The 23,816-nt window shown below is 41.2% G+C and overlaps 1 non-coding gene across 1 annotated transcript; it reads right to left on the reverse strand.

Annotated features, from left to right (window-relative positions):
* Positions 1-2,959: 2,959 nt before the first annotated feature.
* On the reverse strand, positions 2,960-3,021 carry LOC119620653 (U7 small nuclear RNA). The gene has a single exon (XR_005237198.1). It is a non-coding gene; the product is annotated as a U7 small nuclear RNA (small nuclear RNA).
* Between the last annotated feature and the right edge of the window lie 20,795 nt (positions 3,022-23,816).

Genomic DNA, 23,816 nt, shown 5'->3' on the forward strand with positions numbered 1-23,816 from the left:
ACATAAAGTCATCATCTGGAAACGTCGTTTCTCTGTGTGAGTGTGTGGGGGTGGGTGGGGGGATTCCGCTCCCTCTTCCACTCAATGAGTGAGTTCCTACCATGGTAAGACTGTGACCCCCACCCATGCCCCAAAAAGAAGAGATTTTCCTTTTTCTTTTTGTTCTCATCTTTCCTAATTTTCTTGAGTGTACACAAAACAAGAACTATTTTTTTTTTCCTCCATAAGTTCTCCTTTGGATTACATCACACTAGAGAAAGGTGCCCTGGGACCAGGGATGGGGGCTTTTGTGTTCCAGTTAATAGGCGTTTTTTCCTTTCTTTAAGAATTTAATTTATTGAACAATATGAATGAGTTTGAGAGATATGTGCCTGTCCTTTAGCTCACTGATCTCCTACAACCATCGGTGCTTTTATGAAATGAATATGATGCACACACTACCATGTATATACTTAAAAATGACTCAAGGGCAGGGGGAAAATAAAACTCAATTTAAAACATAGTTCAATTGTTTTTTTCCCACTTTCTGATGTATATGAATGTAAAATATTACAAATTCTTCTTCATATGAGTTTTAAAACTACCATAGATTTAAATTTAATAAATAAAGTATGTAATGTAACTCCAAACTTAATTAAAAACTTGCCGAGCTGACTTCGTAGCCGTGCATACTGTGGAAGAAACTATCAAAACACACTCCTAGCGCCTCTCCCCGGAGGCCGGCCCATCTCCCACTCAGGGCAGAAGTGTGCAGAGAGAGCGGCCCACTGCACTTCTTCTGAGGGCGTTAAATCAATGAGGCAGGAGATTCATGCACATGCAGTTACCCTCTGAGAGCCGAGACCTGTGGCAAACTACCCTGGACTCGAATGCTGAATGAGATCATCGTAGAGGTGTTGGCTGTTTGTCATCAAAGCACGGTTCACTTATGCAAAACTGAACAATCGAATGCAACAAACCCTAGACACCGATTAAAATAGTTGTCTTAGAAACAATAAGACCTATTTGGGTTCAGATAAAATCAGGTAAAGATAGAGGCAGTGCCTACTTTTTAAAATTAAAATACCTGCAAAATACTAAACTCTTTAGAATACCAAAATATCAAAATCCCATAATGTGTCAAAATTAAGAAACAAACACATATCTCCTAACAGTATTGGAGAGGAAGGAGAACAGTCAATCATTTGCCGATAGGAGGGATTTCACCCGCTATAGCACACTGATGGTAAGATAAGAATAATACAAAGTGGTTGCAGGAGATGTGGAAAATTCCAGGCGGCAGTTTCACATGACTAGCAAAAGGACACTTGAAATAGCTGCAGAAGCTGTGAGCTTATAAAATCCTGAAAAACCAGGGTGTGGACCAAGTTGGCTAAGACCGACTGGACCCAACGTGGTGCCGGATTTGGCCTGGGTTTCTCCTAGAACCTCATTATATGCTCATTAACATCCTCAATCACACACCCACCACCTCGTGACAGTTCTGGGAATACCTATATTTGGTGTAAAAACGGGTGGCACCACAGTTCCGAGAAATTTCTACCTTCTTCCAGGAATTTTCATGAATATTCCACCCCTTGGTTAAAGAAACCCATAAAGGTAGCAGCTCAAATCCACGGGGCAAACTCACTCTTTAGCATGCCTGCACTTCGTTTTTTTGAGTATGTACTTTTTGTTTTGCAAATAAATCTCCCAACTTTCACGATGTTTGGATTCATCCTCAAGTTCCTTCTCACAATTGGTTTCAAAAGTCTGGACATCGGCTTGAGTCCAGGTCCTACCGGTATCTGGGGACGACCCCAGCCCACCAGTATCAATGGTGCCAGCCTAAGATGGAAGTGATGATGCCCGTGGGCTCTGCTTTCTGGGGCAGTAACATAAGAAGTATGGCTACCAAGCGGGGAGGGCTAGTGGTTGTTCAAGTTACCTGGCAGATCTGCCGCCCTGTGGCTGTGTGGGCAACTTCCTGAGGCAGCTAGCTTTGCCCAGGGCCTGGCCCCCAGGGGACGCCTTTGTGTGTGGATGGAAGTTGAGAGCTCCTTTAGGAAGCCTGACAAGGTGGCACAGGGCCTCCCAGACTGTGTGACCTCACATACAGTGCAGTGCACAGCCCTGCGAAGTTTATATTCCCCTTTTAAGACTGAAGCCTCAGTAACGAACACCATACCATTAACACTTCTTTCTTTTTCTTGGGAAATAAATAGAATTAGCAATATGTGACAGTTATCTATTGCTATTAAGTCATTCTTAGGATCTGGGAATCCTGATATGTAAAAAGTAAATCACACTTGTGGCAGTAAGTACGGGGAACACAATGATTGCCAAAGTCTTGGGGAAAAAAATCTCCCTCATTAAAAAATAGTCCTTCAGAGAAAACTTCATTGGGCCTGCCTCAGATGAGGGAGCAGGGTGCTGAATGCTGGTTGCCACAGCACAGTTATTTTGGCTCAAGGAAGGTAATAAAAGGTGAAGAGTGGCCGGGCGCAGTGGCTCATGCCTGTAATCCCAGCACTTTGGGAGGCCAAGAAGGGCGGATTACCTGAGGTCAGGAGTTCGAGACCAGATTGACCAACACGGTGAAACCCTGTCTCTACTAAAAATACAAAAACTAGCCAGGCTAGTGGCAGGTGCCTGTAATCCCAGCTACTTGGGAGGCTGAGGCAGGAGAATTGCTTGAACCCAGGAGGCAGAGGGTGCAGTGAGCCGAGATCGTGCCATTGCACTTCAGCCTGGGCAACAGAGTGAGAAAGGGTAAAGAGCATCCCCTTCCCCTTCTGTTGAAGCATTTGCCTGGTTGAAACCACAGAGCTTGGCCATCTTAAAGGATTTCAGAGAAAGGACAGGGCAGGGAATAGCCAAGAAAAGAAGGTCCTTGTCTCTGATTTGAGCAAGGTTTTGCAGAAAAGAAGGGTCCAGGGAGCACACAGGTTTATGGTTTTTCTTTCTTTTTTAGGGTTAGAGTGGCTTTCCGGTAAAGACCGGAAAACCTGCTAGACAAATTCTAAAATAGCTGTAATACTAGCTTTATAGTTTTTCATGCACTGCATCTGAACTAATCAGAGAATGAATGAGAATTCCAGATTTTTTTTTTTTTTTTTTTTTTTTTTTTTTTGAGACGGAGTCTCGCTCTGTCGCCCAGGCTGGAGTGCAGTGGCCGGATCTTGGCTCACTGCAAGCTCCGCCTCCTGGGTTTACGCCATTCTCCTGCCTCAGCCTCCCCAGTAGCTGGGACTACAGGCACCCGCCACCTTGCCCGGCTAGTTTTTTGTATTTTTTTTAGTAGAGACGGGGTTTCACTGTGTTAGCCAGGACGGTCTCGATCTCCTGACCTCGTGATCCGCCCGTCCCAGATTTTTAAGGAAGAGAAAAATCTCACTTTAGCTCAGCATTTTAAAAAATGCCTACTAAGATTAAGATTTAGTGATTAAATGCTGACTAAATACAGAAATTACCATGGTCTTATAAACCAAAAAATAGAATTCCAAGCCCCTCAACTGACTGAACAGATCCTCCTCTTGGCCAAGAGGACCCAAAGAAACCTGAAAAACCAGTTCGGGCCATACGGGACACGCCTCATGATACCCTCCTCCCTTTGGAGTTCAGGCACAACTGACCAGCATTAACATTAAAATAGAGATCCCAAGACTGACAGAACAGACTCTTTGTAACAATAAATTACCAAATTCCAAACATGTTTGCATAGCATCACATAACACATAGCCAGAGCTGAATGGAATCAAAGTATTTTACTCCAAAATACATTTTTTGACCTATTTTGAAATGGCCCTGCAAAGCCGTCTCTTGTTGGGGGCATTCACAGTCTGCAGAGAATCTCCTTTCCTTACTAGGTCTTTCTGTTAGAGTACATAGTTAGGCAGACAGGAACAGAGCAGGAGAGGTCACCCAGGAATGTCAACCTGTATGTAACCTTCAGGCAAAGGTCAGGCAGTTGTTAACTGTCTCTCTAAAATAATAATTGGTTGCAGCCCGTGCCAGGGAAAGGCAGTCTCCCACTAGATAGAAAATATGTGAAGTGGTCAGGTGCAGTGGCTCATGCTTGTAATCCCAGCAATTTGGGAGGCTGAGGCGGGTGGATCACTTGAGGTCAGGAGTTCAAGACCAGCCTGGCGATGGTGAAACCCTGTCTCTACTAAAATTACAAAAATTAGCTGGGTGTAGTGGTGGGCGCCTGTAATCCCAGCTACTTAGGAGGCTGAGGCAGGAGAATTGCTTGAAACCGGGAGGCAGAGGATGCAGTAAGCCAAGATTGCACCATTGCACTCCAGCCTGGGTAACAGAGCAAGTCTCCATCTCAAAAAAAAAAAAAACACATGAAAATAGGAAGATATAATACATATAATATTTTGGAAAAAGGGCATAAGATAGGAGTTCGGCAAGACTGGTTTCTCAAGACACAGGTCATGAAGATCCTGCAGGACACAGTAAAGGAGCGGGCCAAAACCTGCCGAAACCAAGATGGCTACAAATGAAACTCTAGCAGTCCTCACTGCTCATTATTCACAATTATAATGCATTAGCATGCTAAAAGACACTCTCACCAGTGCCATGACAGTTTACAAACGCCATAGCAATGTCCAGAAGTTACCTTATATGGCGTGAAAGGGAGGGAGACCATCGGTTGCAGGAATTTCCCTCCCCTTTCCTGGAAAACTCATGAATAATGCACCCGTTATTCAGCATATAATCAAGAAATAGCCATTAAAAACAGCCAGCCGGCAGCCGTTGGGGCTGCTCTGCCTATGGAGTAGCCACCCTTTTATTACTTTACTTTCTTAATAAACTTGCTTTCACTTTACCCTGTCAGCCGGCTCTTGAATTCCTTCCTGTGTAAAGCCAAGAGCGCAGGTGGCCTTCCAGGCTGAATCCCAAATTTGGGGTTTGCCCTGTGACAGCAAGGATATAGAAATGTATGTACAACCTAAACAGATGGGGAAAGATATGTATTAAAGTAAGATCTAAAAAATAAAGTATACCAAAATGTTGACAATGATTGTTACCAGCTGGTAGCATTAAGGACAATGTTTTTTTCTTTATACTTTTCTATATTTTCCAATGTCCTAAAATAAGCGTGCATAAGTTATTACTATAATTAGGAGATTTAGTTGAATTTATTAAAAGAATCTTCAATAATGTACCACTTTTTTCTTTTTATGATGTTGATCTTTACTTATTTAGTCATTTTTATTGATACATATTAGATACATGTATACTCAATGTACATGTCATATTAGGTTGGTGTGAAAGTAATAATAATTTGATACATTCATATAATCAAATCAGGGTAACTGGAATATCCATCAACTTAAATATTTATCTTTTCTTTATGCCAGGAACATTCAAGTTATTCTCTACTAGCTATTTTGAAATGTACACCCAATTAATGTTAATGATAGTCACCCTACTGATCTATTAATACTAGGTCTTATTTCTTCTAAATGAATCATGTGCCACTTTTTAAAGGAGCACTAATTATTGGCTAGGCCATCAAAAATGTGTTTTGTACTTTGTGCTTTCCATCAGTCCTCCTATTCTACTGCATAATATGAGTTTGCTGTATTATTTGAGATTATTTGATTCTGCTGAAGAAGACAAGAAAAGCAAATTAAGTGGATGAAATACATAAGCAATGTAAAAGCATAGATAGTGAGTTAGTAAGTGGTTTGTATGCCACAAGAGAATCTCGTAGTCTGTGTTAAGTCCTGACAGTGAGTAAGCAAATGGCCTGTGAGACCTGGGCAGAATTAATCATATATGCTAAATGCTGACAGTAAATTAGAAACCTGAAATGCTAAAAGTAGAAAATGGAATATATGACAGCAAAAATGTGTGACTTAGATCTAGAAAAGGATGGGTAGACCAAGTTATGAGCACACACCTGTGGGTGACAGCTGGGTCACGCCTGACATTGATGATCCACTGGTGACACCTAGTATGTTCCCATTCTGGCTCTGCATGTGTTTTGTCCAAGAGGTGCAATTAGAAAGCATGGCAGTTTCGCAGCTAACTGGCAAGCTACAGCTATAGGCTGGTTACATCACTGTGATAGACCTAAGGTATGTCAGTGGCCTCAGATACCTTCTAGTCTGGGAGTACTCTTGCTCAAACTCAACTCTGGCACCTTAATGACACCATCATTGGACAAGGCTCCTATGGCAGACAGACAGGACACATGAACTTTACTAGCCCAGGATTTAGGTAGTGTGGGCCTTCCTCCTGCATATATATATATAAAACCCAAGTGTATTAATCTACCCCATAGTTTTCGATTGTTTGTGTTTTATATTCTTTTAGTAAACTTTGGGATTAAGCGTCTTAATTTGGTCTATGAGCCTTTTTGTTTTGTGATTTCTGGGATACCTTGCTTGGTGGGTACTTGCCCACGGTCCTTCACTACATAGCTGTGGAAGGGTGAGAATATTCTTGTCTTTCACAGAATGGTATTAATACTTGAGACAGACTCCAGTTTGGAATTTGATATGAAGTCACGCAGTGACCTATTAGCAGTCAGAAACGAGACTGGGTCTAAATCAGGAAGGAATAATTTGCACAGAACAATCCCTTATAAACTTAGAGGCCTTGAATAAGGGAGGAGATGAGTTTGGAACATGGAGGGAGAGCATTCTGGGAAGTGGATCTGTGTGCAGATGGGTCTGTTTGGAAACCTTAAGACTGCCCCATTTGGGATGGTTGGAGCATTTCTCAATCTTTCCTTTAGCAGCAAGCTCTCTGGCCCTTGGAGAGAGCGTAGAAAGATGAGGACTGAAATTATTCCACAAATGTATCACTGATCAACTGAATATGAGACATAGTTCTCAATCCATGGCTCCCCTATATCAATGTATTTCATTGTCATTTTTCATTTGAAAATCCCTCAAGCTTATCAGGATTTAGTCGTACAATGAAGAATTACATGATCCCTCCCCACCCCCACTGTGACTATAAAACACATTTCTGGCCAGGCGCGGTAGCTCACACCTGTAACCTCAGCACTTTGGGAGGCTGAGGCGGGTGGATCATGAGGTCAGGAGTTCAAGACCAGCCTGACCAATATGGTGAAACCCCGTCTCTACTAAAAACACAAAAATTAGCCAGGCATGGTGCTGCACGCCTGTAATCCCCTAGCTACTCAGGAGGCTGAGGCAGGAGAATCGCTTGAACCTAGGAGGTGGAGGTTGCAGTGGGCCGAGATCGCACCACTGCACTCCAACCTGGGTGACAGAGTGTGACTTTGTCTCAACAAACAAACAAACAAAACAAACAAACAACAACAACAAAAATTTCCACAGCTGTGACCACGGGTGTGTGAAAGAAATATCAGAAGTAAAGAGCATTTATTTGCTTTGAGTATACCTAGCAAGTTTTTCTCTCTCCCAATATTGGCTCCTGAAATATTGAATGTTACTAACCTTCCCCTTCTTAGAAAACAAAACAAAACACCAAAAGCCCCGAGATTCAAAATATGTTGCAGGTCTGCTTGTGTATTCTATGTACCAGGCACTTTTGGAGCTGGGCAGTGAGGTGACTTTGACTGACATTTTATGAGACGTATCTGCTTAAAGTTTGGTTAATTGCCAAAAGTCTTGTTATCAACTTCCATTGGTAATTGTGCATTTAATACAATATGACAGAAACTCTCTTCTCCAGTGCAAAAAGTTTTCTTAAGTAATGGATCACTTAAAAACAATAAAATGCCTCCAGAAACTTTTAACCCCATGTATTTATTTTTCATAATAAGGTCAAGTTCTCTCTTTTTTTTTTTTAAATGTGTTTTACTAAATGGTATTCACATTATCTTTACAAGAAGAAGCAGCTTCATGATATCCAGGTCTAGGTTTTCCAAAGTGGAGTGAGCTCTTGGATAACTTAAAGTACTAGCAAAGCGACCTGCAGGCAATCTCTTTTTGTATTTTAATGATTTTCCAATAACCTTTTGTAACAGTCTCATATTTTGCTATTCCCTGCGTCATCTGTGGACCAGCAGTGTCCCTATCGCCTGGGAGCTAATTAGAAATGTGAAGTCTCAGGCCCCATCCTCCCCTACTGAATCAGAATCTGCCCCTTACCAAGCTCTCTGGGTGGTCTGTGCGCACATTGAAATCTGAGTAGCTATGATATGGCCTATTCAGTTCCTATTTCAGTAGCAATTTTAAAAGAGATTCGTTCTTTCTTTCTGTCCTCATATTTTATAATATTATGTACTATTTAACTAAATTATGTCATTGTAAAAGTAAGTATTACCGGCATAAACAAGCTTGGGCAAACACACAACTGCCTCTGTAAGCATTCAGCTGGACTGTGAGAAAGGAAGCGAATGAGTGTAGGATTAGCCGAGTGCACCTCACCCTGTGGGCATCACTCAGGATGCATGACAGCGGGAAGAGAGTTTCTAGGAATCCAGAGATTGGCTTAAGTGTGGGCTGTTTAAAAGAACCAGCCCTATAATTGTAATTGATATTCACTGATGACTTTTCATGAATTGTTTCTAACTCCCATGACAAGATGGCAGGAGGGTGTTAGCAGAAGGCAGTGTACTGTTGGCCAAGTAACCCCATTTCTTCCCCCTCCAGCCACTCACAGGATTGCTCTTTCTGGCCAGATATGGCATGGGGGCAGGAGGCTCATATGGTCAATGAATTGTGAGCCAAAGTAACATGTGTTATTTCCAGCCAGTACATTTAAGTTTTAGTGAACTCCTCAGAGCCCTTAATTTCCCTTGGGCCCAGCAATATCAGAGGTGCCAGCTACGAGCTAGCAAGGAAACACCGTCAACATTTTAGTTGCCTGTGATTCTGGAGTTTCTCACAGCAGAACCTAGACAGTGCTGACCGAGACAGTATTCTCACTTAGAGGGTACAGCCCAAGGTTAGTGATTATACTCAAGCACACCATCTATCAGGAGTTAGCTTTAAAATGCCTTCATATGGATGGTGTGCTTGAGTTTAACCATTAACCTAGGATTGGGTAAATAACACTGAATTTCCTTGATTTAAAATCCCCACACACCAATCGTAGGAGAAGTTATTTAGCTCCTACAGGAGTGTTCAGTTCAGAATGTGGCTTTCCTTCAAAAAACTCAATCTAAATCTGTATCAGAGGAGGCTGCTAGTTGATCTATGGGATTTGGAAATAACTTTTCATTAACCAGACTATTGTACAGGCATCTCCAACTTGGAATGAATGGGGCTGAAGAAACTAGTGAGCCAAGAAAACGATCCCTTTGAAGAGATACCCTCAGTATAGAACCACATTCTGCCCTGTGCCCAGAGAACATCCCTCACCTGATCCTACCACAAGGTAAGCCGCTCCTGTCATCAGGATATTTGCTTTTTTTTTTTTTTTCTTGAGACGGAGTTCACTCTTGTCACCCAGGTTGGTGTGCAATGGTGCAATTTTGGCTCACTGCAACCACCTTCCAGTTTCAAGCGATTCTCCTGCCTCAGCCTCCTGAGCAGCTGGGATTACAGGCACCCACCACCATGCCCAGCTAATTTTTGTATTTTTAGTAGAGACGGGGTTTCACCATGTTGGCCAGGCTGGTCTCAAACTCCTGACCTCGTGATCTGCCCACCTCGGCTTCCCAAAGCCCTGGGATTACAGGCGTGAGCCACTGCACCCAGCCAGGATATTTGTTATGTTTGTGCTGGAATTAGTCCTTCCTACAAGGTATGTGCTATGGTGCCAAAAACGCAGTGGTAGGGTCTTCACAGAGTCCATGGATGGGACATTCAGCCGTTTAGTGCTTGCTTGCTAACAGGTGACCAAATTCAGTCTGGGACTGGCTTGTGCTGTAGCACATCACTTTTTAGTGTAGTTTTGGGGTAGGAGATACAGAGCTCCCACCTTCCTCTAAATGTTGGAGCTTGCCTATAATTACCAAAAGAATCTGATGATTATCAAAAGAACCTATTTGGTCAAATTGGGTGAGAAGGCAGACTAATAGACAAGAAAGGCAAGCTTGAAGGAGTTGGAAATAAATCCAACTATTAAAGATTATCATAGTTAATATAGAAAAAGCAAATTATACTATGAATGAAAAGCCCAAATTCAATCACATAAAATCAAAATTTCAAACATTAATTAGGCATATTAGTAATAGAAGTCACAAAAACGATTTTAGAATGAGTAAAAGGTAATAGTGTCTAAAGGAATAAAATATAGATAATATAATGAACTATTACAAAGTAAAATAAAAACCCTAAAATTTGAAAGCATGAATCAAAATAACAAAATGAGCTAAAGTTTACCTAAAATGATGGTATGTGGTGGTTCAAAATATGTCCACAGATTCTTTGACACTACCTTCAGCAGGTGGAGCCTGAGAGGCTGCACTTCGTGACTCACTCCTAGTGAAGAGAATAGAGCAGAAGTGATGTATGACTTCTGAGACCAGGTCTTAAAAGACATCATGACTTCTGACTTGCTCTCTTCTGTGACCATTTGCTCTGGAAGAGGCATCTGCCATGTTGTGAGGACGATTGAGCAGCCCTATGGAGAGGTCCACGTAGCAAGGAAAACAACCATGTGGTGAGTCCTCATAGGAGCAGGACCCTGCAGACCAGTCAAGCCCTCAGACACTGTAGTTTTGACTGACATCTTGACTGCAACCTCATGAGAGCCTGAGGCAGAGCCTTCCAGATAAGCTACTCTAGACACCTGCCCTCAGAAACTGTGAGAAAATCAATACAGTCATGTCATTTAATGGCTGGGATATGTCCTGAGAAATGTATCATTGTGTGAACATCCTAGAGTGTACTCAAACAAACCTAGATGGTTCAGCCTAAGACACACCTAGACTATACAATATAACCTATATAACCTATAGCTGTTAGGCTGAAAATTTGCACAGCGTGTTACTGTTCTGAATACTGAAGGCGATTGTAATGCAATGGTAAGTATTTGTGCATCTAAGTATATCTAAATGTACAAAAGGCACAAATTATGGTATAATCTTTTTTTTTTTTTTTGAGACCAAGTCTCTCTCTGTCGCCCAGGCTGGAGTGCAATGGCACAATCTCGGCTCACTGCAAGCTCCGCTTACCAGGTTCACGCCATTCTCATGCCTCAGCCTCTTGAGTAGCTGGGATTACAAGCGCCCGCCACCACGCCTGGCTAACTTTTCTGTATTTTTAGTAGATATAGGGTTTCACTGTGTTAGCCAGGATGGTCTTGATCTCCTGACCTCGTGATCCGCCCGCCTTGGCCTCCCAAAGTGCTGGGATTACAGGCGTGAGCCACCGCGCCCAGTCATGGTATCATAATCTTAACGGGACCACTACCATACATAAGGTTCGTCTTTGACTGAAACATTGTTATGTGGCATAGGTGTGTAATTGTTACTTTAAGCTACGAACTTTTAGGTAATTTATAAAGCACAAACAGATAATGAGCACAAACTGCCAGAGCTATGTTTTATAAATAAGCAAATAAATCATCTAGGGGTTAGAAATGAATCAGAGAAGGTGTGTTCTAATAGAATCCTCCCGTTTAAGAGAGGTGACTTCTGAGCATGAAATTCCCAAAGAAGCTCTGTGAGGATTATCTTGCTCTTGATCTTTGAGCAAGTGAGCCCTGGAAACCACCCGTTAGCCAGGACCTACCAAGTAATATAGGCCCATCCTCTCCTGCAATACATCTAAGGGTTCTTCAACATACAATCTAACCCATATCCCATTCCAGCTTGCTGGAGCCAGCTGACACTGCCTTGTGAGAGAAGATTGTTAAATTTTCAGAAATTTTGCATGTCAATTGTTAAATAAAACCATGAAATCATTATTACAAATTAGATTATATAACTTAAAATTAAATTATATTAAAGGAAAATGTAATAAATGCCAAAACTTCATCATATCCTAATGATTTTACTACATTATACAGTCATCTGTGCTTTTGAAGTACTTCTGTGTGTATTGAATCTATAATGATGGAAATTCTACTATTAAATATAGAAAAAAACAAGCCAAAGTGCTCTTTCCTACTTTCATACAATAATCAGCAAAGAATACTTCTGTGACCCTTGGCCACCAAAATGTGTGGGGATTTTTCCCCACCAAGCAGTCTTTCAGGGTATTCTCTAGTGGACACTAGCTGAGTGTCCTCTGATTCAATTCTGACACTCTCTACCTGGAGACAGCATCAGATCTCACAGGTTGAGGGCTCAGTCCCACAAGATTGGCCCCACTTCAGATGCTAGTTGCAAGAAGTAGGTTGTCACTGATAATTCTGAGCCAGTTCCCACCATTTACCCCTCAAGTTTGATTAATTTGCTGGGAGCTTACAGAACTCAGTGAAACACTTTAGTTATGTTTACCAGTTTATCATAAAGGATATTGCAGAAGGTACAGGTGAACAGCTAGATGGAGGAGACACACAGGGCAAGCTCTGGGGCATGGGGATTGGACCTTCCGTGCCCTCTCTAGGTGTGCTACCCTTCAGGAATCTCCCCATGTGTTCAGCCATCACGAAGCCAGCCCCTTCCCCCTCACTATCCCTGTCCTTTTGGGTTTTTAACGGAAACTTCACTGCACGGGCATTGACATGGTTTGCATCTGCATCCCCACACAAATCTCATGTTAAAGTGTAATCCCTAGTGTTGGAGGTGGGGCCTCGTGGGGGTGCGGTGTGACTGGATCATGGGGGTGGTTCTAATGGTTTAACACCATGCTCCCTTGGTACTGTATAGTGAGTGAGTTCTCCAGAGATCTCATTGTTTAAGGGTGTGTGGTACCTCCCTGCATCTGTTCCTCTTGCTCCAGCCATGTTTAAGACCTGCCTGTTTCCCCTTTACCTTCTGCTATCACTAAGTTTTCTGAGGCCTCCCCAAGCAGATGCCACCATCAAGTTTCCTAGACAGCCTGCAGAATCATGAGCCAACGAAACCTCTTTTCTTTGTAAATTACCCAGTCTCAGATATTTCTTTATAGCAACGTGAGAACCGATGAATACAGGCATGATTGGTTAAATCATTGGCCATTGGTGATCAACTCAACCTTGAGCCCCTCTCCCCTCCCCAGAAGTTGAGGGGTAGTGCTGAAAGTCCCAATCGCTAATGTTCTTTCTTATGACCAGCCCCTATCTAGAAGCTATCTAGGGACATCCAGCAACCAGTCATTTCTTTAGCATGAAAAAAAGCACTCTTATTACTCCAGAGATTCCAAGGATTTTAGAAACTCTATCTCAGGAAATTGGGATGAAGACCAAATACATATATCATAGTATCACAGCTATATAATGGTTTGCTACTGGGCATCTCTTCCCAACTCAATGTTCAGTAGCATCACAATGATAGCTAGAAATTGGACATGGTGAGAATATAATGTAAGAATTGGTGGGGCGGTGGCTCACACCTCTAATCCCAGCACTTTGGGAAGCCAAGGTGGGCGGATCATGAGGTCAGGAGATTGAGACCATCCTGACTAACACAGTGAAACCCCATCTCTACTAAAAATACAAAAAATTAGCCAGGCGTGGTGGTGGGTGCCTGTAGTCCCACCTACTCAGGAGGCTGAGGCAGGAGAATGGTATGAACTTGGGAGGTGGAGCTTGCAGTAAGCCAAGATCTAGCCACTGCACTCCAGCCTGGGTGACAGAGTGAAAATCTGTCTCAAAAAAAAAAAAAAAAAAATTAAATAAAAAAAAAGAATTGGCAAATGCTACAAATCACGTCTTGATTTATTTTTTAATTGTGTAGTCTTAAAACAGTGATGAAGAAAATGTTAATAGCATAGATTAAACTTAAAAGTGTACCTACCTTGTTATATTGTAAATAGCAAAAAACATTGATGATATATTCTTCCAGTATTCAGAAAAATTCTATCCTTAGCAAAATAGTTACTCACATTCCAGAAGAATAAGTGAAGTTCCAATATATATCTTACTAGTTAAGATAAATGAAAGTATCAAACAACATTCAATTTGAATTATACTCATTCATCTGTTGTAACCATAGATTGACTATGGATCGTCAGAAATTTGGCAAAAATCAAGGTAAGCATTGTATGAAAATCAACTAACTTCACAGAATTTATATAAAGAAGATTTTACATTTTATTATTATTTGTGAACTGTGTGCTACACATCCTTTATATTAGCAATATTTTAAAATAAGTGTATGTATATATATATTCTTCATTTTTCAAAAATTGTCAGGTTTTAAACGTTTACCAGCATACCAATGACACTAACTCACGCTGACTATAGTAGATAAATTACTTTACTTAATAATGAGTCTACATTGTGTATTGGGGGTGGAGGATGTTTGTAGCATCTTTACCTGCAGTCAGGAGCAGGAAAACTAGGAATAAGGGAGGAAAACCAGGTATCTATTCTCCAGCCTGGCTCCACCTACCAGGTCAACAGGGAAGTGAGACTTGTGGTAGAAGTGGAAGAGCTGTTTTCCTAGGGGAAAGATTTATGAGACTGATGTTACTGTAACTCAATTATAACCTAAGTAGTGAGGTCAACTGCAAATGGTAGATGAGTACCCATGCAAAAGACTATATCTTATGTGCCTTTTTCCCCACAACTCTGCACTTACCTTCACAGAGCACTGAGCTTAGGAGATGTTAAAAAATATTTGATAAAAACTTGCATTAAAATAAAGATATAGTGATAAAAATCAACATATAAAAATCAGTAGTACTTCTATGTGCTAATAGTGAACTATCCGAAAGAGTAATCAAGAAAACAATCCCATTTAAAGTAGCTACCAAAAAAAAAATCTATTTCTAGGAAAAGTTTAACCAAGGAAGTGAAAGATCTCTACATTTAAAACCATAAAACACTGACGAAAGAGATTGAAGAGGACACAAATACATAGAAAGATATCCCATGTTCATTGATTCAAAGAATTAATATTGTGAAAATGATCATACTACAAAAAGTGACCATACTACCACAAGTGATCTACAGATTAATACACTCCCTATCAAAATACCAATGCCATTTGTCACATAAATAGAAAGAAAAAATCCTAAAATTTGTATGAAACCACAAAACACCTCAAATAGGCAAAGCAATCTTGAGAAAAAAGAACAAAGTTGGAGGTATCATACTACTTGACTTCAAAATATACTGCAAAGCTATAGTAACCAAAACGGCATGGTACTGGTGTAAAAACAGACATATAGACCAATGGAACAAAATAGAGAGCCCAGAAATAAATCCACATATCTACAGCCAACTGATTTTTCCATGAAGGGGCCAAAAACACACATTATGGAAAGGACAATCTTTTCAGTAAATGGAGCTGAGAAAACTGGATGTCCATAGATGGAAGAATGAAACTTAACACTTACCTCTCACCATATACCAAAACCAACTCAAAATGGAGTAAAGACTTAAATATAAGACCAGAAACTATGAAACTACTAGAAGAAAACATTGGGGAAATGTTTCATGACTTTGGACTGGTTAAATATTTTCTTAAATAAGGCACAGGCAACAAATGTAAAAACAGAAATATATCAAATGAAAACACTTCTACACAGCAAATGAAATAATCAACAGAGTTAAGAGGGAACTTAAAGAATATGAGAGGTTGGGTGTCGTGGCTCACTCCTGTAATCCCAGCACTTTGGGAGGCCAAGGCAGACAGATCACAAGGTCAGGAAATCGAGACCATCCTGGCTAACACAGTGAAACCCCGTCTCTACTAAAAATACAAAAGATTAGCCAGGTGTGGTGGTGGGCACCTGTAGTCCCAGCTACTTGGGAGCCTGAGGCAGGAGAATGGTGTGAACCTGGGAGGCGGAGCTTTCAGTGAGCCGAGATCACACCACTGCACTCCAGCCTGGGCGACAGAGCGCAACTCTGTCTCCAAAAAAAAAAAAAAAAAAAAAGAAGTATATGACAAAATATTAGGAAACTATACATCTGACAAAGAGTTAATATCCAGAATATATTAGGAACTCAAACAACTCAACAGCAAAGAACCCAAAGAATTCAATTTTAAAATGAGCAAAAAATCTGAATAGACATTTCTCAAAAGAAGAAATACAAATAGTCAACAAGTATGTCAAAAAATACTCAACATCACTAATCATCAGAAAAATGTAAATCAAAATGAGATATTGTCTCACTCCAGTTAGAATGACTATTATCAAAAAGATAAAAGAAAACAAGTGCTGGTGGGGTGTGGAGAAAAAGAAACCCTTATGCAATGTTGCTGGAAATGTAAATTTGTACAGCCATTATGGAAAACAGTATTGAGGTTTCTCAAAAAGTTTAAAATAGAGCTACCATATGATCCAGCAATCCCACTGCTGAATATTTATCCAAAGGAAATGAAATCAATATGTCCAAGAGATCTGCACTCTCTTATTTATTGCAGCACTATTTACAACAGCCAAGCCATGGAAAAAACCTAAGTATCCATCAAGAGATGAATGGATAAAGTGTGGTATATGTACACAGTGTAATACTATTCAGCCATAAAAAAGAATGAGATTGTGTCATTTGCCACAACATGGATGAACCTGGAGGACATTATGTTAGGTGAAATTAGCCAGGCACAGAAAGACAAATACCACATGAACTCCCTCATATGTGGAATCTTAAAAAGTTGATCTCATAGAAGAAGAGAGTAGAAGAGTGGTTATCACAGGCTGGGAGGTTAGGGGAGAGAGAGGAATGAGGAGAGGTTGGTCATTGTATTACAAAGTTACAGTTAGATAGGAGGAATAAGTTCAGCTATTCTATTGCACAGTAGGGTGACTATGGTTAACAATAATGTATTGCATATTTCAAAATAGCTACAAGAAAGGATTATAAATATTCTCACTACAAAGAAATTATATATGTTTGAGGTGATGGATTTGCTAATTATCCGATTTGATCATTACACAATGTGCACATGTATTGAAACATCACATTGTACTTCATAAATATGTACAATTATTATGTGTCAATTAAAAACAAAATAAAACTTAGAAAACAATAAAAAATACAAGTCAATTTGATTACTCAAAATCCTCAAGTTCTTTATGCACCCTCCGACCATTAGAGGGGGTGGGAGCTGGATGACTCTACCTACACAGCTTGTCCCAGGAGCCACAATGCAGTGAAAGTAATCCTGGGCAAACATTCATTACCTGCAGGCTCAAACACAGTCACACAACCTGTGCTTTAAGTTGGTGATGTCCCCATCTTTTGTTCTTTTAGGCTCTGCAAAGTGCATCTTGCATACAAGTGAATGTTACCAACTCTGCTAAGGGCAGGATAAGGTAAACTGGCAAGTGCAGTTGTGAAACTCCTCTACTGATTTGGGGGTCACAGGATCAGTCAGATCTAAGGTTGCTGGAGATGTCTGATTATTTTACCCTCCACAGACAAAGCAAAGGTTCCTGTATAACATCTAATAAATGCACCTTTCAGGGTCGATTTAGATGGTGATAAATAAATCTCAATCATGTTTTTGAAAATGAACTCTCCCTTAGGCTCTTTAATGTAACACTGAGATATGGGCTACTATTGGGAAAATTTGGATGTTAACTAACTTTCTATAGGTATAAATTAAGGCAGTCATATTCTATGCTGCAGTATTTAATAGAGACAATAAGCAATACTAAATGATTTAAAACACTTTTTTGTAGTCATTTGTTCTTAAAACTAAAAAGTACAAACCTTGCATTTAGAGGTTTTTTTGCTGTCTCAGCAAAAACAAAACAACAACAACAAACTTAGCAAATATACAATTCTCTCAAATAACCAATGATATTTCTTTTAATGGGTGAACATAGCCATGTTAAGACGTTCAGGTACCAGTAAAATACAAAGCCATTCCATTTTAGTACCATACCTAGCTCTTAAGCACAAAGAACTTCTGCTGAAGCATAGCATAATTCAAGCAAAGGTTGCCATTTTTACCACACTTGGAACTCTCAGACTTGGGAGTAAGAGGCTTCTATTAATATTACAGTCTCCTTTGCTCTCAATGCTGTAGACTTCAGCTTCACTTTGATGCCGCACAAATAATACAGCTTGATTCAAGTTGGAGCCCTTGGGTGCTGCTGTCAGGCACTCTCTCCAGCATCTTGGTTTGGCTATTTTCCATTTATTATTTTCTGTGGAAAGCAAGAACCTGTGTCTTTTGAGTGTCAACAACTTTGATGGTTCCTCACTTCAGAGGAAAGGAGATGAATTATGCTGGAGAAAATGCTTTCTTTTTCCTCGGTATTACTTGTGAAGGGCCTGGCACTTCTAAGAAAGTAGTTGATATTCTCCAAGACTTTTTTCTGTAGACAATATTATTTTCAGTGCTTAGTGAATATGAATCAGGTATCATGCTCCATAAAAAATATGTTTTCAGGAAGTGTTCTGAAAAGGCTGCTTTTGCAGTTGAGCTTTCCATTTTAACAAGCCATCCTTAATTTAAAGAATCTACAATGAAAGGATCTTTGTAAGACTTGAAGGTCCAAGTGGGCTGGAGTTGAGGAACGCCACAGCGGCTTTGGTAGTGAACCACAGTGATTCAAAGCATATAGTCCCCCTTGCTGCCCAACCTCTAGCTGTGGCACCTTGGACATGTTTCTTTCCATCTTTCAACCTCCACTTTCTCATCTTTAAATTAGGGATGTGAGAAAACCCAAGTCAAGGGGCGAGTGTGAGGAGGCAGTGCTCTGCACAGTGACCAGTGCCTAATAACCATCAAGGAGCTCAACGCATGTGAGCTATCATAGAAAGCAGCAGCTTTGCAGAAAGCTCTCTGGAGGCCAAGCTGGAGGATCACTTGATATTTGGCACTTTCATGTTATGAAGTGGTAGCTTATTTAATCCAGTAAATTCCTAGGTAACATGGAATACATCTTACACTAAATTCCTCTCTATCATGAATAGCATTAAAACCAAGTTCCAATGTGCAAGAAAGCTTGTGGCTGGGTTCATGGGGATAGTTAGATAAGAACCCTGCAGACCAGATGCAGTGGCTCACACCTGTAATCCCAGCACTTTGGGAGGTCAAGACAGGCAGATCATTTGAGTTCAGGAGTTTGAGATCAGCCTGGTCAGCATGGTGAAACCTCATCGCTACTAAAATACAAAAATTAGTCAGGCATGGTGGCGGGCACCTGTAGACCCAGCTACTTGGGAGGCTGAAGCAGAATTGCTTGAACCCGGGAGGCAGAGTTTGCAGTGAGTCGAGATCATGACACTGCGCTCCAGCCTGGGTGACAGAGTGAGACTCTGTCTCAAAAACCAAACCAAACCAAACCAAAAAAACCCTGCCCACAGGGGCAGGGGAGATCAAAAAGATGCCTGAAAAGTTCACAAAGTCAGGATTGGTTAAGTGCTAAAGAAAGATGAAAATAATGTGTTACCAGTATTCAGAAGAGGGAGACAGTGCCTCCTGCAGGGGAGTAAAGGGAAGAACTGAGAAGACTTCAGGGGGAGATGGATAGGTTTGGGATCTGTAGAGAAGGGAAGAAGGCAGTGAGATGGGAGGAAGGGTGCCAGCCAAAGTGTTTGTGCCAGACGCTGTGCTAAGCTTCATGTTCACACAGACTCATTTAACCTTCGCAAAACGGGTTGAAGTAGGTGCTATTTTTCTTCTATTATTAAGGATGAAATGAAGGCTCAGAGTGATTAAGTCACTTGGCTAGACTCACACAGCTGACAAGTAGCAGGGCCAGGGCTAGAGCTCAAGTTGTCTGAATCCACAGTCTTTTTTAAAACCGCAATACATGGAGAATAAAAGGGTGACTGGCTCAAACCCTGGCTGGAAGACAGCACAGGAAAGATGACTGTGGGGAATACACTGAAAAACTTGATGAGGGACAAACTCAGTCCAGACTGCCCTGAGGTCAGGCTCAGATCCTGGGGTTCTGGCCATTAGGTACTGGGGATCACATGACCTTTTTGAAAGAAGGGTGACATGATCAGACCTGTGTACTGGTAGATTCACTGTGGAAGGCCCCACCACCAATGATTAGAGAGGAGAGTGCTGGGACTCTCCTAGAAAGTTCTCATTAAGCCTCTCTGGGCATCATTTCCCACAGAAGCTGAACCACTCAATCCCAAATGTGTGAGACAGCAGTATTCTTCCAGGGTCCAAGCTTCTGTTTTCTAGATTAATAGTTCCAAATACGCTGAATGCCACAGAAAAAAAAGTTAATATGCAAATCGCAAAAATGTTTGCCTACAATTTCAGGCAGCTTTCAACCCTGAAACTCTAGAGAAGTAGTTCTCAAACTATAACATACATAAAGTAATAGCCAGAGAGCTTGTTATAATGCAAATTTTCAAACTCCAGCCTCAAAAATAGTAATCTAAGGGATCTCAGGAAGAGGCCCAGGAGCCTGCAAGAGAACAGACACTGCCTCGTATTTGCAATGCAGGTGGCCTCTAGACAAACTTCTAGAAACTCGGACCTAGGGGCCCCCAGTCCCTAGAGAAAGAGCCCTTATTCTAGAACATCACGTAGTGGTATGATTTGAGTGTGTCCCCAAAAGTTAATGTGTTGGAAACTTAGTCTGCCATGCAGCAGTGTTGAGAAGTGAGACTTTCGGGAGATGATTGGGTCAAGAGGACTCTGCCCTCATGCATGGATTAACCTATTTATGATTTAGTAGATTAATGGATTAATGGGTTATTGAGTGAGGGGGTTAGTTATCACAAAAGCGGGTCTGTTGTAAAGCCAGTTTGGCCATCTGTTGTGAGCCCCCCCACTGTGTGAAGGCCCCTGCCACCTCAGGCCTCTGTAGAGTCCCTACCAGTAAGAAGGCCCTCACCAGATGCAGCCCCTCGACTTTGGACTTCCCAACCTACAGGATTCAAATAAAGAATATTTTTTTCTTTATAAATTACCCAGTCTTATATGTTCAGTTATAGCCACAGAAAATTGACTGAGACACAGAAGCATAATGAAAATGGCCCTAAAATACAAAATGAGGACTGCTTCACGACCTCTTCTTGAAGCTCTATTGTATACTCCTGACAGAAGCCCCTTTCTGCTTTCTGAAAAAAATATGGCAGAGCAAAAGGAGACGTTGAGGGTTTCTTTTACAGTTCACCCACAGAGACCTCTGCACACAGCAATGGACTCCAGAATCGAATGCGGGGGTACAAACGTCTACCATTATTTACCAAATAAATTGCCCATATTTGCCACTTTTATTTGCAGATCCCATCTACTATATCAGGAAATCCATTTTTCCTCCTCAAGTAGCACTTGCGAAATAGGTAAACATTATGCTGAGAAAACACTCCATGGCTCACTGAGAAGAATTATCCAAAAGGTTATCCAAATCTGAGCTGGGCATTAGGCACTGTGAGCATTAAGAGGAAGTGTGCTCTGGTGGGTAAGGGAAATTTAAGACTTGAGATATAATTAGGTATTGAAAAGGTGGCAGAACTGAGAGGGTGTTAACATGAGGTGAGCCTGTGAGAAGGAAAACGTGACCAGAACAACCAAAAGCCGTCATGAAGGCTGCATTTATCAAAGCGGGCAGTTTGCACAAGCCTGGAGTGAAACGTTAGCTCCGTGTGTTCATGACTTGTTCGTTACACAAAGGCTTCATGCTTTTCCCAAAACACTTCATCTTACATCCACGGACAAGGTCTAGCAAAGATTAGATTTACTCTATTTGCCTTCACATGGGTTGCATTTTTGACAGTTATTTGTGGTGCTTATAAAGAGCCTTTCATCTGGAAATTCACAATCTGCACCATGAGGGAAACTCATAACTTACTTAGCATGATGTTCATGAAATGGTCTTCAAAAATCCCCAAAGAAATTCTCACTTTAAAAATAATGACAATGTTCACAGCAAAATTCTTTTAATCTTCCTGTATGCTGGGACATTTTCATAATAAGAGATGGAAAAGATGTTGGTCGAAGGATACAAAATGTCACTTAAGAAGAATAAGTTCAGACCTATTGTACAACATGGTGACTGTAGCTATAACAATGTATTATATACGTACGAATTGCTGAGGGTGGATTCTGAATGTTCTCACGACAAGAAAATGGTAAGTGTGTGAGGAAATGAATGTTAATCAGTTTGATTTAGCCATGTCACTGTGTGTGTGTATGTGTATGTGTACACACACGTCATGTTGTACACCAAAAAACCACAAAATCCAACAAAAATGTATACTCCTCATCTTAAAAAAAGAGAAAAATTTCATAATAAAATGTTGGGAAAAGGATATCAGGAAATCAGCGGGATGGGATTGGGGAGCACATAGGTACCTCGAGCTGTTCTGATTCTTGAGTTGGGAGATGTGTTTGTTTATTAATATGCCTCGCTGATACATATACCTATAATATCTATTCCTCTTGTTCAAATATTATATAATAAAATTTTAAATAGAACAAAACAGAGATGAGTAAGTATATTCCATCCGAGTCGCTGTTAGGAGCACAGCAAAATGTCAACTACTTTAAACCATTCTTTTTTGCTTACTATCCACACATGGCAAGGGAAGGGACACTGTGACAATGTTCTCTAGTATATCAATGAGTTGGTTAAAATAAAAACTTTGTGCATCTCCTAAAAAGGAAACAAAATTCCCTGGAGCTGTTTTTGTTATTGTGAGCTGACAACCTTTTTTCATAAGGAAAGAGAAAAAAGCTACTAAGATTGAGTGTAAAGGAGAGAAACAGTGAAGCTTTGATATAGTGGCCAGGGAGCTCATCTGAGCTCATTCAATCCCAGGAGACAAGAACCTTGGTCCGGGGCTAGTCCAGAGAATTATTCTTGATCTGGATTGACACTGGGAGAAGATCAAGGAAGCAGAGAAGGAATAAGAGTTATCTCTGAATGACATCAATAGTAAGCAGAACAAGACACACCTTTGGATCAAGGAGTAGAATAGTTGCAGAAACTAAGAAAGAAACAGCATTTGCAAAGTTGGCTGGGAGAAGGGTTGGCTCTGAGACCCACTATGTATGATCTAGAAAACCCAGGCTGATAAGGGTCCAGCCTCCCTCATAAGGGATCTCCATGGATCCTCCAGTAGCAATGATGATGTTTCAGAAACTGAGGCTTTGTCAGGAACTGGGGGACAAACCCCTTTCTAACGTAGTAGGATATTTAGGACATCTTCCCAATATGCTCTGATATTCCACCTATCAAGATTCATTTAAGGCTAGGCACTGTGGCTCATGCCTGTAATCCCAGCATGTAGGAAGGCCGAGGTGGGAGGGCTGCTTGAGGCCAGGAGTTCAAGACCAGCCTGGCCAACAAAGCAAGACACTGTATCTACAAGAACATTTTAAAAATCAGCCAGGTGTGATGGTGCATGCTTGTAGTCCCAGCTACTGGGGAGGCTGAGGTGGGAGGATCACGTGAGCCAGGAGTTGGAGTCTGTAGTGAGCTTTGATCACCCCACCCCACTCCAGCCTTACAGAGTGATACCCTATCTCCAAAAAACAAAACAAAACAAAACAAAACAAAAAAACCAAATAAAAATCATTTAAAACAATAGTCACATGGGTGGTGGAGGTGAAACTGTTAGTCTTTCACACCCTAGAACTGAGGTCCCCAAATCCTGGACCATAGACCAATACTGGTCCTTGGCCTGTTTGGAACTGGGCTGCACAGCAGGAGGTGAGTGGCAGGTGAGACAGCATTACTGTCCGAGCTCTGCCTCCTGTCAGATCAGTGGCTGTATTAGATTCTCATAGGAGGGTGAACCCTACTGTGAACTGCGCATGCGAGGAATCTAGGTTGCGTGCTCCTTATGAGAATCTAACTAATGCCTGATGATCTGAAAGGGAACAGTTTCATCCCCAAACCAACCCCCAACCCCGTGGAAAAATGGTCTTCCATGAGACTAGTCCCTGGTACCCAAAATATTGG

This window comes from Chlorocebus sabaeus, chromosome 21, assembly GCF_047675955.1.
Source record: "Chlorocebus sabaeus isolate Y175 chromosome 21, mChlSab1.0.hap1, whole genome shotgun sequence".
Lineage (NCBI taxonomy): Eukaryota > Metazoa > Chordata > Mammalia > Primates > Cercopithecidae > Chlorocebus > Chlorocebus sabaeus.